At 34.8% G+C, this 15,421-nt stretch overlaps 1 protein-coding gene across 1 annotated transcript in view; it reads left to right on the plus strand.

The window, feature by feature from the left end:
- The first annotated feature begins 4,190 nt into the window (after nt 1–4,190).
- The window catches only part of LOC117342390 (NXPE family member 3-like), a 38,986-nt gene continuing 27,755 nt past the window's right edge, over nt 4,191–15,421 (plus strand). The window contains exon 1 of the mRNA XM_033904546.1: nt 4,191–4,229. The gene's annotated coding sequence lies outside the window, so the exon portion shown is untranslated. The remainder of the gene's footprint in view (nt 4,230–15,421) is intronic.

Genomic DNA, 15,421 nt, shown 5'->3' on the forward strand with positions numbered 1-15,421 from the left:
CAAAGTTATGCCACTATTTAAAAAGGGTGATCGACATTCTCCTTCTAATTATAGGCCAATTTCTCTTTTATCTACCGTTGGTAAAGTATTTGAACGTGTAATTTTTAAACATATATATAACTACTTCATGGAAAACTCTTTGTTTTATAAATATCAATCGAGTTTTATGCGTGGTCATTCTACTGTGTATCAACTTCTTGAAATTTATCACAATATCTGTATCTCACTTGAAGAAAAGAAACATGTATGTATGGTATTCTGTGATATTTCAAAGGCGTTTGATAGGGTGTGGCATAAGGGTCTTCTGGTCAAACTTCAATCATACGGAATTTGTGGAGAGTTACATTCTTGGTTACAAAATTATCTATGTCACAGACGACAAAAAGTCTTTTTAAACAATTCATATTCTCAATTGGGTTTAAATTTAGCAGGGGTTCCCCAAGGTTCAATCCTAGGTCCACTTTTGTTTTTAATATATATAAATGATATTGCCGATGTTCTTGAGTCAGCTGCTCGTCTTTTTGCAGATGATACCTCTATGCTAATGTCTTCGTCATCCTGTCTTGAAATTGAAACTGTTTTAAATAGGGATCTAAATTCTTTAAATTTTTGGTCTAAAACTTGGCTAGTTACATTTAATCCAGACAAAACTGATGTAATATTTATTTCTAATTCTAATGACTTAGACGAAGACCTAGAATTGAACTTTGATGGGAAAAATTTGATTTTTACTGACAACCATAAACATCTCGGAGTATATTTTAATTCGAATGCCAAATGGGGAGATCACATTAACGCAATATACAGTTCTGTTATGAAGAAAATTAACGTTTTAAGAAAATTGAAGTTTTTACTAAGCCGTGAATGTCTTTTAAGAATTTACAAATCATTCATCTTACCAGTTTTAGAATATGCATGTGAGGTATGGGATGGTTGCACCAAAGCCGAATCAGAATTGTTGGAGAAAGCCCAAAGGGAGGCCATTCGTATCATAACAGGCCTTCCGTCTTATGCAAATATTGAATATTTATATTTTGAATCAGGTTTAGATACCCTATCAAATCGTAGAAATCGAAGAAAACTCCAACTTTTATATAAAATGCAAAATAACTTAACACCAATTTATTTGAATGATCTCCTACCATCTACAGTAGCAGAAAATAACCGATATCCTCTTAGAAATAATAATAATTACAGAGTTCCTCCATTTCGGCTTTCTCTTACAAATAGTTCTTTCATACCATCTACTATTCGTAGTTGGAATTCATTAGATTTATCCGGACGATCATTACCTTCTTTACCTTTATTTGTAAATTCTTTGGCTTTAAACGTGCAACCATCCCCACCTATCTATTTCGGTTTGGGTGAAAGAAAATTCAATATTATGCACACCAGACTAAGACACCAGTGTAGTCCACTTAAGTACGATTTGTATCGTGTAAATCTTGTTGATGATCCAGCTTGCTCATGTGGATATCCATGTGAGAATGCCTTTCACTTTTTATTTGAATGTCGCCTTTATGCTCAGGAAAGACGTATTATGCTACAACATATAAATGCCTTTGGAACAGAACCTAGTTTAAAACTTCTATTGTATGGTAATACTCAATTTTTCCGTAGATCTAAATTGTCGTATTTTTAGACTTGTGCATTTATTCATAAAATCCAGCAACAGATTTTAAAATATTTATAAAGTTCTTGTGAACTATTGTGTTTGTATTAAATTTTCATAGTCATTCAAACTTTATGCCTATTTCTATATGTAATATACATGTGTTTATATGTGTAATGGGAGAAGGCCTTAGTAAGTTGCAATAACTTGTGCCTAATCCCTTTTCCTTAATTGAAATAAAATATGTTTAAAGTAAAGTAAACTGGCATTATAATACATGTTTCATAGAAACATCAACAACTGATATCATTGACAAAGGACATGTTACTTTGTTTTTGTTTCATCTACAACTAATACAACTTGCATTATAATACATTTTTTAATATAAACATCAAGAGCTGATGTCACTTACATAGTACGTGTTAACTTTGTTTTATCTACAATTAATACAACTGACATTATAATACAGGTTCCATTGTTGCATAAACGGCTCATCAGTTATTGATGTAACGATAAAACCTGTATTATAATTGCAGCTGTTTTACTAGTAGTTGTAGATAAAACTAAGTAACATGTACTATGTATGAAACCTGTATTACTGTCGGTTATATTAGTTGTAGATAAAACAAAGTAACATGTACTTTGTATGAAACCTGTATTATAATACTTACAGTTGTACAGGCTTGTAAGGTTTATAACATCTGATGAAATGGCCCAGATAGACTGATTTAATATTCATAAATACATTAATTTAAGATATTGAAATAAAAAATGAAATCATAATAGCAAATGAGTTAGGAAAAACTAGTACTAAATATCGAACTATCGTTAGGCCTCTTGTAGAGCTTAGCCGTTCTATGGTTTGTGCAATAAAACCATTTTCATTCAAAGCAAATATGAATTATAATAACTCCGCCATGAGAAACTGCTTATTTTTATGTGTAAATTAATTTATTTCAAGTATATGGAAAAAATATATAGAATCTAAAAAAAAAAAAAAAATGAAAAAGAAAAAAAAAATAGAAAGCCCAGTTGAAGAGAGTTGAACTCCGGCCTCCGGCGTGAAATACTTCTAGATATCACAGCAGGTAAGTATAATTTTACAAAACACCAGGCCGGGGAAAAAGCTGAATGAAAAGTGTTACTGTAGTTTGGTTTTTAGGACCGGTATCGATTATGACAGAATTTTATGGAATGACATGATGTTATTAGATGGTTAGTCGGGCGTTAAAACAATATATTAAGGGTGGGGTAATTCCTCCACATTATCCACCATCTATGTCGGCCGCCCTGTCTGGTTAAGTTTACTAACCTTAGCAAAAGTCAGAGTCGGGTCTGTTTAGTTTAAACATATTTTATTGCCTTCTGTGCAATCGGGATTGGGCACAAGTTATACAACTTATCTAAAGCCCTCTCCCTTAAATATTACAATCATAAATTACACAAATAACAAGATGGCATAAAATATCGCAATCACACAATTACATGTACAGAGCATTAGGAAAGAAAGGAATCGATATATAGGCTTACATATGTATATTTATGGAGAGAGAGAGAGAGAGAGAGAGAGAGAGAGAGAGAGAGAGAGAGAGAGAGAGAGAGAGATTTGGGTCTGTTCATCAACTTAATTATCCTTACTTCCTTTAAATTAAAGTTCAAAATATTTTAGAAGTTTAGAACATCTTTTAGTAGGTCAGTGGAATAAATGGTAACATATTAAGAGCTGGTCCTTTATAGGTATAGCTGTAACTTACTTGTTACGTAATTCGAAGTGCGCTCTTAAAACGCCAAGAGATCGTTATAGCCACTGTTTAGTGATAGTTCTGATAGACCGTCGGCTGAAAAAAGGTAAAACTAATTAAACACGGTAAATAAATGCTCTCATGTTTTGACACGGACTTAAAGATATAATTCCGTCTTTTAGATCAACTTGTTCGCACGCATAATTATACACGAATTAATTCAAATGTTATCTGCCAATTTCTATCAGATTGTAGCTGGAGGTTTATCACCAATTCTATGTTTCCTTCTTTTTATGTGACATTCCAGTTAAATACAATGAGTTTTGCAACAGCTGTTCCTACAATTAGCACAGAGCCTGCTTACTGTTATTTTTGTCGAAAATAGAATCTAAAACGTATTTCAAAATGTAAAAAAAAAAAAAAATAATAATAATAAAAATGAATAAATAAATAAATAAATAAATAAGTAAATGAATAAATAAATAAAATAATTCCAATAACAATATCTCAGTGCGCGACAAAATGTTTCAGTGAAATAACGACGTCTTTAAAAAGCGGCCCTCAATTAAAAACATTGGAAGGACGTATTTTTTACCTATTTTCTCTTCACAAATATATGTCAATTCAACAGATACATGTATATTATAAATCAGGACAGAAGAGACGAGTGCCTGCGGCCATATTTCACATGCAGCACAACATCCATGTAGACTACATTGTTCGTACTAAACTGTCATATAAAATTAACATACGCGCTAATAACACTCTGGTCACGGGTAGAGGGAATTCCCCTAATTTTTTTCCGTGAATTACGTCATCACTTTCTGTTGTGTATATACTTGACCACGAATTTGGACAGCGGGCACTCGGGTCACGTAAGTACAAACTTGTTTGCTCTTCTCGTAAAAAGCTGAAAATATTCTTGCATTAGTGAAACATATGTTTCAAAAGTAAACACCAAGACCATTACATGGAATGTTAATTAAGAAAGTGATCATTTTAAGCATTGCGAAGAGTCTGAAAGAGTGTGTCCGATTTCTCCCCGGGACTGTTTAGTTTAGGTCCAACACGAACCATGCTGCCGGGGATCAATCGGTTCCTTACAACGTCTTCAACTTTTAAATATTTTGATCATGGTAATTTAATAAAGCATACAATATACAATTACAGATCTGCCACAGTCCCATTCAGGTCTAGTTACATATAGTCTATATCTACGTATTGGTTAACAATCCCCCCCCCCCCCCCCCCCCCCAACAAAAAAAACAACAACAACATAACTACCCACACACCCCTCCAGGCCCTTCCTCAATCTTTCGCCTCCCATATACTCCCCACCATCTTCCATTGGCTACTGTATTAAAGAGAGCAAATCATTATCACTGTCGAAAAGCTGATTGCCATATATATATATCAGATTTTTTGACAGTGATGTCTTCACTTCATTATTATAAATTACCCTTGCTGTTGCTAGGATAATAAACCCCTAAAACAATTGTAGTTTTAAAATGTTGCCTGAGAAGTCATAGATTTTGCTTTGGGTAATGTGTTGAAAGAAAGAACAGACCAGAAATTCTTATCTTCATACAAATTTAAAATTTCATTCTCAGAAAATGACATGCTTAAAAAACTGCTCATTTGAAGTGTACAATATTAAATACCAGCATTGCAAAAACCTGAAGAGCACAAGGTCTTTCGTTTTAAAAAATTATTTCAGGTGAACTTCAAGCTCAGACGTTTGAATTGAGAGAAAATTATTGTAATCATCCAGACAATCTGCACATATATACACTACACAAATTTTTATTTTAATAGCATTACAGAATTATTTATCTGAATAACATGGTAATATCAAAATTTCAAATGAAACTTATATATGCTCTAAATATTGAAGTGTAAGAAATAAGCTCAAATATATATAGACAGCTAAGCAGATAATTATGATCAAAATAATAATATACAACTATCTGCAGAAGTTTTAACTTAAGATAATGGACATTTTAATGATAGTGAAATTATAATTAAGATACATTTCTTAGTTTACTTTTGTAGTCGTATATTAAGCAGATTCATCCCAAGCCAATGCTCTCATCAACATTTTTTAACCAGGCTTGCTAATAAATTGCAATCTGATAAAAATCTTTATTCCATAGTTCCTAGTAAATGTAGCCATGTAACAGCTGTCACAGTGTCTGAAATACAAATAAACTCAATTCAGATGTGGTGTATTGTGTATTTTACATATAAGACCTTTTTCCCATGGTCTTGTTTTAAATATACATTTGAAATATTTGTATTTTCCCATATCTGTTGAAAAAAAAAATCAAAAATTATAAATGTAGCAAGGATATCAAAAAGCCTTATAATATACTTTTGAAAAGTTAAACAAACTTGCACATTCCCCTTCAAGTCTGAGTTTCAACCACTCTTAAAAATGTCCTTGATATTCAAAACAAACTCATCAGTCCTTCCACCTGGCCCAAGTTTCTTCTTGCCCTATCACCAGACATTGGCATTAGACAATTTGGTTGAATGCTCAATCATTATATGTCTCTTACAAGGCATCTGTATATCAAAAAGTCTTAAGATTACTCTCCACCAGGGTCACACATGTTTATACCCCTGCTCCAGTGCTTCCCTTCCTTTGCTTTATTAGCTCACCTGGTCCGAAGGACCAAGGTGAGCTTGTGCCATACCGTGGCGTCCGTCGTCCGTCCGTCCGTCCGTCAACAATTGACTTATTTGACTTCTTCTTCATAACCGCTGATCAGAATTTGAACAAATTTGGTCAGAAGCATCCCTATGGGTAGGGGACTCAAAATTGTACAAATGGTGGAGCTGACCCCCTGGGGGCCTCTGGGGTGGGGCCAAAAGGGGTCAATTTGGAGCTATTGATATAAACAACAACTTCTCTGAAACCAAGCAATGGCTATCGCTCATATTTGCTAGGTAGCATCACTATGGGGTGGGGATTCAAAATTGTACAAATGAAGGGGCTGACCCCCCAGGGGCCTGAGGGGCGGGGCCAAATGTGGTAAATCCGGCTATATTGATATAAAAGACTTCTTCTCTGAAACCAAGCAATGGCTATCGCTCATATTTGCCTGGTAGCATCATTATGGGGTGGGGATTCAAAATTGTACAAATGATGGGTCTGACCCCCCAGGGGCCTGAGGGGCGGGGCCGAATGTGGTCAATTTGGCTATATTGATATAAACGACTTCTTCTCTGAAACCAAGCAATGGCTATCGCTCATATTTGCCTGGTAGCATCATTATGGGGTGGGGATTCAAAATTGTACAAATGATGGGTCTGACCCCCCAGGGGCCTGAGGGGCGGGGCCGAATGTGGTCAATTTGGCTATATTGATATAAACGACTTCTTCTCTGAAACCAAGCAATGGCTATCGCTTATATTTGCCTGGTAGCATCATTATGGGTTGGAGATTCAAAATTGTACAAATGATGGGGCTGGCCCCCCAGGGGCCTGAGGGGCGGGGCCGAATGTGGTCAATTTGGCTATATTGATATAAACGACTTCTTCTCTGAAACCGAGCAGTGGCTGTCGCTCATATTTGCCTGGTAGCATCACTATTGGGTGGAGATTCAAAATTGTACAAATGATGGGGCTGACCCCCCAGGGGCCTGAGGGGCGGGGCCAAATGTGGTCAATCGGGCTATATTCATATAATTGACTTCTTCTCTGGAAACAAGCAATGGATATCTCATATTTAACTGGTAGCATCACCTTGGGGTAGGAATTTCCCGGGTAGCATCCCTATGGGCATTTGTATGGTAGCATGGTTATGGGGTGGGGATTCAAAATTGTAAAGATGTTGGGGTTGACCTGGGCCGCCAGGGGGCTGAGGGGTAGGGCCAAAAGGGGTCAATTTGGCTAAATTGATTTAAACAACTTATTCTCTGAAACTAAGCAATGGTTTGACTGGTAGCATCTTATTGGGGTAGGGATTCAAAATTGCATGAAGGAAGGGGCTGACCCCCAAGGGGGCAGAGGTCAGGGTCAAAAGGGGTCAATTGGTCTAAACAAGTTCTACTCTGAAACTAAGCAATGGATATCACTCACATTTGTGTGGTAGCATCCCTCTGAGGTCGCGGATTAATGAACTTTTTGGAATTTTCAGTATTAAAATAAAACCAATGCACATGTACCCATATAAATTGCTTATGATATAAATTGACATAGCAATACCAGCGACAAATATACTTCAGCATCATTCTTGTTTCATATCTCATGAAACCAGGTGAGCGATACAGGCCCTCTGGGCCTCTTGTTTTTTTTACATTCTATTAATCGTCGGGGTCATTTAAGGATGTGCCAGGTTTTGGAGGTAGAGGAAGGCCAGAGTACCTGGTGTAAAACCACCGGCCTACGGTCAGTACCTTGCAACTGCCCCACGTAGGTTTCGAACTCACAACCCAGAGGTGGAGGGCTAGTGATCATGATAAAGTGTCGGGACACCTCAACCACTCAGCCACCGCGGCACCTCGCCTCCCCACTAATATTAATTTTGAAAACTTGTAATTACATGTAATTATTTTTGCTGTCTTGCCTTCATCCTTAGAGGATTAATCATAGTGAAACAGAAAATGAAAAATGTAAAGAACAGGGATTTCCCTGATGTAGGTTTCCTGCCTCTAAGACAAAGAAAAAACATAAATGACTTCCAAACTAAATGTCTAGGCATCTTTTGGGATGCATCATAATTCCAATATCTGCCATACAATGAAGAAATAACAGTTGATTTCAATTGACACTCGTATTTAATTGTGTTTGTTTTAAGACAACATTGTTTACTGTTTCCCAAATGATAAAAAAGGGCATGGTATACCTATCAAAGTAACAAAAGTGCATCTTAAGAGAGGAAAAGGGGCATTGCCTGTATCCTACGTGTTTCTGTATTTTATTTATTTATTTATTTTTTAATATAAAAGGGCATGTATTTAAAGAAAAAAATCTGATGAACAATGATTTATTGATATAATTATAATGAGAGAGTATCTGGCCCTAATCATGTTTTGAAGATACTGATTATTTTATAATTATTACAAAATTCTATGTAATAATGCACTGTAGATTACCTAATAAGGGTGTATCTCCTAATCAGGTATAAACAACATTTAAGTAGCATCCTAAAACTTACACATTTTTAGAAATCTTAATCGTACAACAAATTGATATTTACATCACAGTAATGTATTCAAATTCATGAAATTTTGTCTGAAAACTGAATTATTTTCATTCAATAATTGTCTATTAGTATACAAAAATATATATGTGTATAATGAATCAGATAAAAACTGCTCAACATCTGATATAGGAACGGGGTATTGAAAATCAATATGAAATATGAACTTAGTTTCATCTAAATGTCATTACCCTCAATGTCAGTCTAAGCACTTCATTGTCTGCAATATGCCTTTGACTGCTATTTGCTGCACAAAATGTTGCCTTATACTTTGTCACTTGCAAAGGTGTGAAAATCAGTCAGGCATGGAACTATGATCTGGGGTAGGGGCCCCTCCCATGGTTGAGTGCACACAACACTGCTCCAATCCAGACTAATTAAGTGTCCCAGGGTCCTTTTGCCAGGTGTTAATTACCTTGGGTTTGGGTTTGAGAAGGGCAGAGCTTATCATGACAAGAGAATTTAAACAAAATGGCGACCAAGGAAATTGATACATGATCATGAAGGCATGTAGGTAATAAATAAAGATATGCAGATTGTAAATAAAGGCATGGTGCTCTGCTAAAAGGGCATGGTGCCGTAGAAAAGGGGCATGACGCAACGCCATGCTAATCAGGCTTGCTGGAAACACTATTGTTATATAATACTTAAGACAACATTCATGATGACCAACTTAGATGCTGAACTACTTTACCATGATTTTGTCAATTTTAACATGTCCTGGAACTCTTGGATTCCGAATAGGACCAACAACCCAGGTTCGATGGGTCACTTTAGCTTGTAACCGTTATCTGTCGTATAGAGGGAGAACAAACGCCTTGAACTGTAATTAACAATTTATTAATGATGGCATAAATATTCACGACATGAAATTACATAGAAACAGGCAACACCCTAACCTACCCCCATATTACCTACGACATATTTATACGAAACTAAACCCAACATCCTGACTAATTACCAACCCCTACATAACCTGCTACGTATACATAAGGATCATGGCCATACATACCCCAGGGTGTTTGCGAGAGTATAGCTATGGCTTTACATGTGTTTCTTTTGAAAATGGAACACTAGTACTCTTGTATTCACAAAGACCTACCATGGCCAACTCTTCATAATAGGTTCGTTTACAGCGAGAATAAGTAGAAACTTTTTAAAAAAGTCTATCTCAAAACATTTAGCAGGTACGAACTCATACTTTTCTATGAGTAAACTTAGGACTTTTACAAACGTACAACTAGCCTTGAATTCTAAAAATACATTTTAAATATTAACTTTTAGTGCTGCAAACTCACCTACCCTATGTAACAACAGACCATGTAATAAGTGGGGGTAGGTACATGTGTCAATGATTTTTTGGTATCTATAATCAATACTCAGGTACAATATTGATAGCAGTACCTCTCAGACAAATGGATAAACAACATGTTTTATTTTTATAACGATGCTAGTTCCAGTAATGGCTCTAGATTTTTTAAAAAGGAAATTAATTTTGCCATTTGATAATTTGCTAATAGTGGGCAGTTCAATGTATAATGTAAAATGTGAAATACACAGATAGTATGACCTTGCATTGTGAAAGTGCAAGGTAACTGGGGTCTATTAAGGGTACAGTATATGGAATCTTATATTACATCACAACAGTATTCAGTTTCGTTTTACCTCACCAGCAAAACCTGTTTTGATGTCAATGTCTGCGGTCAAGCATGACAGAGGTACAATAGGATTCCACAGAGAGCGTCGTCTCAGTAGTCCTGGGCATATATATATATATATATAAGTTGTAGTTGTAGTTTCTTATTTCATCCAAATGCAAAACATATACGACCATGTGTGATTTCCGTAGTCGCTTCTGAAGAAGCCCTGGGTTTACAAAATAAATCTGATTTGTGTCAGAAGTGTGGTGATGAACCTTAATACCGGAGACAAAGACGTGGCGCTACTCAGGAAACTAATCCAGCAGACTACCCCAGTATACCATGAGAAGATGCCTTCCGCCCACATAATCACTATGTTGTTTCTTTATTCTTAGCATATTACTCCATTGGATGTTGATAACATCACCAGTATATACGATCTAATATTACATACGATCGTGACCCTGGATTTATCCCACATTTAACAATACCAAACTATAAAGACCAACCACATATTTGTATTCTCTGTGTCTTGATAAAGGGACGGATTGCCTCGAAAATTTGACATTTTACAATATCCACACTGTAAGAATTACTTCTTTGTCCCATATATATATAGGTAGTGTCGATTACAATACAGTAGGACGATTTCATACTACAATAGTTTAGGTTCCCGTCAAGATCTGACGACAATACGATCCTATACCTGGTCACGTTCTTATGAACAGGAAAGGACAAAACGATAAGACGACAAATTAAAGCGACAAGACATTTTACCACAACACAGTCTTTACAAGCACAATCAGATAAGCGAGTGCAAACTGTCGTGTAATCGCTATGCCGGGTTGTTGCTATAAATCGATATATGTCAAACCTGAGACAAAGCGAGGATACGACATCAGACACTTATCACTGGAAAATCTGCATGCGAGTGCCGAGTCATACACTCATAGAACTTTGATGTAATTCACATGCTTTAAAGAAATACATAAATTTTAACATTGTGGGTCTCATTGTTTTAAGCAAACATTTGAAAAGGACTCACGAAAATAATTTGTAGGCTGATAATTGTTAGTGGACTTACAGCGTGATTCTCTATTAAAGGTACTGTTGTAATAACTATAACATTAACGGTAGGGGATGTATTGTAACTGGTACAACTAATGTAATAACTATAACATTAACGGTAGGGGACTGCATTGTAACTGGTACAACTAATGTTATAACGTTAGGGACTGCATTGTAACTGGTACAACTAATGTAATAACTATAACATTAACGGTAGGGACTGCATTGTAACTGGTACAACTAATGTAATAACTATAACATTAACGGTAGGGGACTGCATTGTAACTGGTACAACTAATGTAATAACTATAACATTAACGGTAGGGGATGTATTGTAACTGGTACAACTAATGTAATAACTATAACATTAACGGTAGGGGATGTATTGTAACTGGTACAACTAATGTAATAACTATAACATTAACGGTAGGGGATGTATTGTAACTGGTACAACTAATGTAATAACTATAACATTAACGGTAGGGGATGTATTGTAACTGGTACAACTAATGTAATAACTATAACATTAACGGTAGGGGATGTATTGTAACTGGTACAACTAATGTAATAACTATAACATTAACGGTAGGGGATATATTGTAACTGGTACAACTATTGTAATAATTATTACATTAACGGTAGGGGATGTATTGTAACTGGTACAACTAATGTAATAATTATTACATTAACGGTAGGGGATGTATTGTAACTGGTACAACTAATGTAATAACTATGACATTAACGGTAGGGGATGTATTGTAACTGGTATAACTAATGTAATAACTATAACATTAACGGTAGGGGATGTATTGTAACTGGTATAACTATTGTAATAACTATAACATTAACGGTAGGGGATGTATTGTAACTGGTACAACTAATGTAATAATTATAACATTAACGGTAGGGGATGTATTGTAACTGGTACAACTAATGTAATAACTATAACATTAACGGTAGGGGATGTATTGTAACTGGTACAACTAATGTAATAACTATAACATTAACGGTAGGGGATGTATTGTAACTGGTACAACTAATGTAATAACTATAACATTAACGGTAGGGGATGTATTGTAACTGGTACAACTAATGTAATAACTATAACATTAACGGTAGGGGATGTATTGTAACTGGTATAACTAATGTAATAACTATAACATTAACGGTAGGGGATGTATTGTAACTGGTACAACTAATGTAATAACTATAACATTAACGGTAGGGGATGTATTGTAACTGGTACAACTAATGTAATAACTATAACATTAACGGTAGGGGATGTATTGTAACTGGTACAACTAATGTAATAACTATAACATTAACGGTAGGGGATGTATTGTAACTGGTATAACTATTGTAATAACTATAACATTAACGGTAGGGGATATATTGTAACTGGTACAACTAATGTAATAATTATTACATTAACGGTAGGGGATGTATTGTAACTGGTATAACTATTGTAATAACTATAACATTAACGGTAGGGGATGTATTGTAACTGGTACAACTAATGTAATAATTATTACATTAACGGTAGGGGATGTATTGTAACTGGTACAACTAATGTAATAACTATAACATTAACGGTAGGGGATGTATTGTAACTGGTACAACTAATGTAATAACTATAACATTAACGGTAGGGGATATATTGTAACTGGTACAACTAATGTAATAACTATAACATTAACGGTAGGGGATGTATTGTAACTGGTACAACTAATGTAATAACTATGACATTAACGGTAGGGGATGTATTGTAACTGGTATAACTATTGTAATAACTATAACATTAACGGTAGGGGATGTATTGTAACTGGTACAACTAATGTAATAACTATAACATTAACGGTAGGGGATGTATTGTAACTGGTACAACTAATGTAATAACTATAACATTAACGGTAGGGGATGTATTGTAACTGGTACAACTAATGTAATAATTATTACATTAACGGTAGGGGATGTATTGTAACTGGTATAACTATTGTAATAACTATAACATTAACGGTAGGGGATGTATTGTAACTGGTACAACTAATGTAATAACTATAACATTAACGGTAGGGGATGTATTGTAACTGGTACAACTAATGTAATAACTATAACATTAACGGTAGGGGATGTATTGTAACTGGTACAACTAATGTAATAACTATAACATTAACGGTAGGGGATGTATTGTAACTGGTACAACTAATGTAATAATTATTACATTAACGGTAGGGGATGTATTGTAACTGGTACAACTAATGTAATAACTATAACATTAACGGTAGGGGATGTATTGTAACTGGTATAACTAATGTAATAACTATAACATTAACGGTAGGGGATGTATTGTAACTGGTACAACTAATGTAATAACTATAACATTAACGGTAGGGGATGTATTGTAACTGGTACAACTAATGTAATAATTATTACATTAACGGTAGGGGATGTATTGTAACTGGTACAACTAATGTAATAATTATTACATTAACGGTAGGGGATGTATTGTAACTGGTACAACTAATGTAATAATTATTACATTAACGGTAGGGGATGTATTGTAACTGGTACAACTAATGTAATAATTATAACATTAACGGTAGGGGATGTATTGTAACTGGTACAACTAATGTAATAATTATTACATTAACGGTAGGGGATGTATTGTAACTGGTACAACTAATGTAATAACTATAACATTAACGGTAGGGGATGTATTGTAACTGGTACAACTAATGTAATAATTATTACATTAACGGTAGGGGATGTATTGTAACTGGTACAACTAATGTAATAACTATAACATTAACGGTAGGGGATGTATTGTAACTGGTACAACTAATGTAATAACTATAACATTAACGGTAGGGGATGTATTGTAACTGGTACAACTAATGTAATAACTATAACATTAACGGTAGGGGATGTATTGTAACTGGTACAACTAATGTAATAACTATAACATTAACGGTAGGGGATGTATTGTAACTGGTACAACTAATGTAATAACTATAACATTAACGGTAGGGGATGTATTGTAACTGGTACAACTAATGTAATAACTATAACATTAACGGTAGGGGATGTATTGTAACTGGTACAACTAATGTAATAACTATAACATTAACGGTAGGGGATGTATTGTAACTGGTACAACTAATGTAATAATTATTACATTAACGGTAGGGAATTATTGTAACTGGTACAACTAATGGAATAATTATTACATTAACGGTAGGGGATGCATTGTAACTGGTACAACTAATGTAATAATTATTACATTAACGGTAGGGGATGCATTGTAACTGGTACAACTAATGTAATAATTGGGATTTCATTGTAAGTGGTACCACTGTTGTAATAATTGTTGTATTAGAGGACTTCGTTTCAAATGCTTATCAATATTGCATTCGACCACAATGGACGGTGTTTAGACATGGTGTTTTCTACCAGACCGTGACCGTCTCGGAATAAGGTAACTATAGCATTGGTAATGTAATAAAGTCGTAACGTTAAATGATATTTAATTAATCTGTATGAAATGAGATCCTGGTACTGACCGAAGGTCGGTGGTTTTTCTCCGCCTCCAAAACCTGGCACGTCCTTAAATAACACTGGCTGTTAATAGGACTTAAAACCAAATAAATCAAATCAAACCATCTATGGCAATGCACTATCTTAGGCAATACTTGTGTTTTAGGGATTTTTTTGTTCGAATCTTCGTTCTGGGTTGAAATACTTTTAAAACCTATAGAATTTCCTGTAACATATGCATTATTGAAATGTGATATTTTTGCCCAGTTAAATCATTATTATGTATATATCCTCGGGGAAGACTTGATCTACATAATGTACATTCTTAGCCTAATGTTATTTATCTTATGTAAATGTATATGACATTCTATAGGGTTAAACAAACTGCCGATAGACTAAATTAAACAGCTGTAATCCTATAGCTAACAGTAACCCATCCCATGGGACATGTTAAGAGAGGATCTCAGTTATAAAGATTATAACTTGTGTCCAATCCTTTTGCTACACTAACGCAATAAAATATATCATGTGTGTCGAGGATTATTGACGTTACATGTTAACTCACATCTCCTTAAAAGTGCATAGCTTTACTATGGTCTGATCCTTGATATTGTTTTAT

This window comes from Pecten maximus, chromosome 14 (genome assembly GCF_902652985.1).
Source record: "Pecten maximus chromosome 14, xPecMax1.1, whole genome shotgun sequence".
In the NCBI taxonomy this organism is placed as follows: Eukaryota; Metazoa; Mollusca; class Bivalvia; order Pectinida; family Pectinidae; genus Pecten; species Pecten maximus.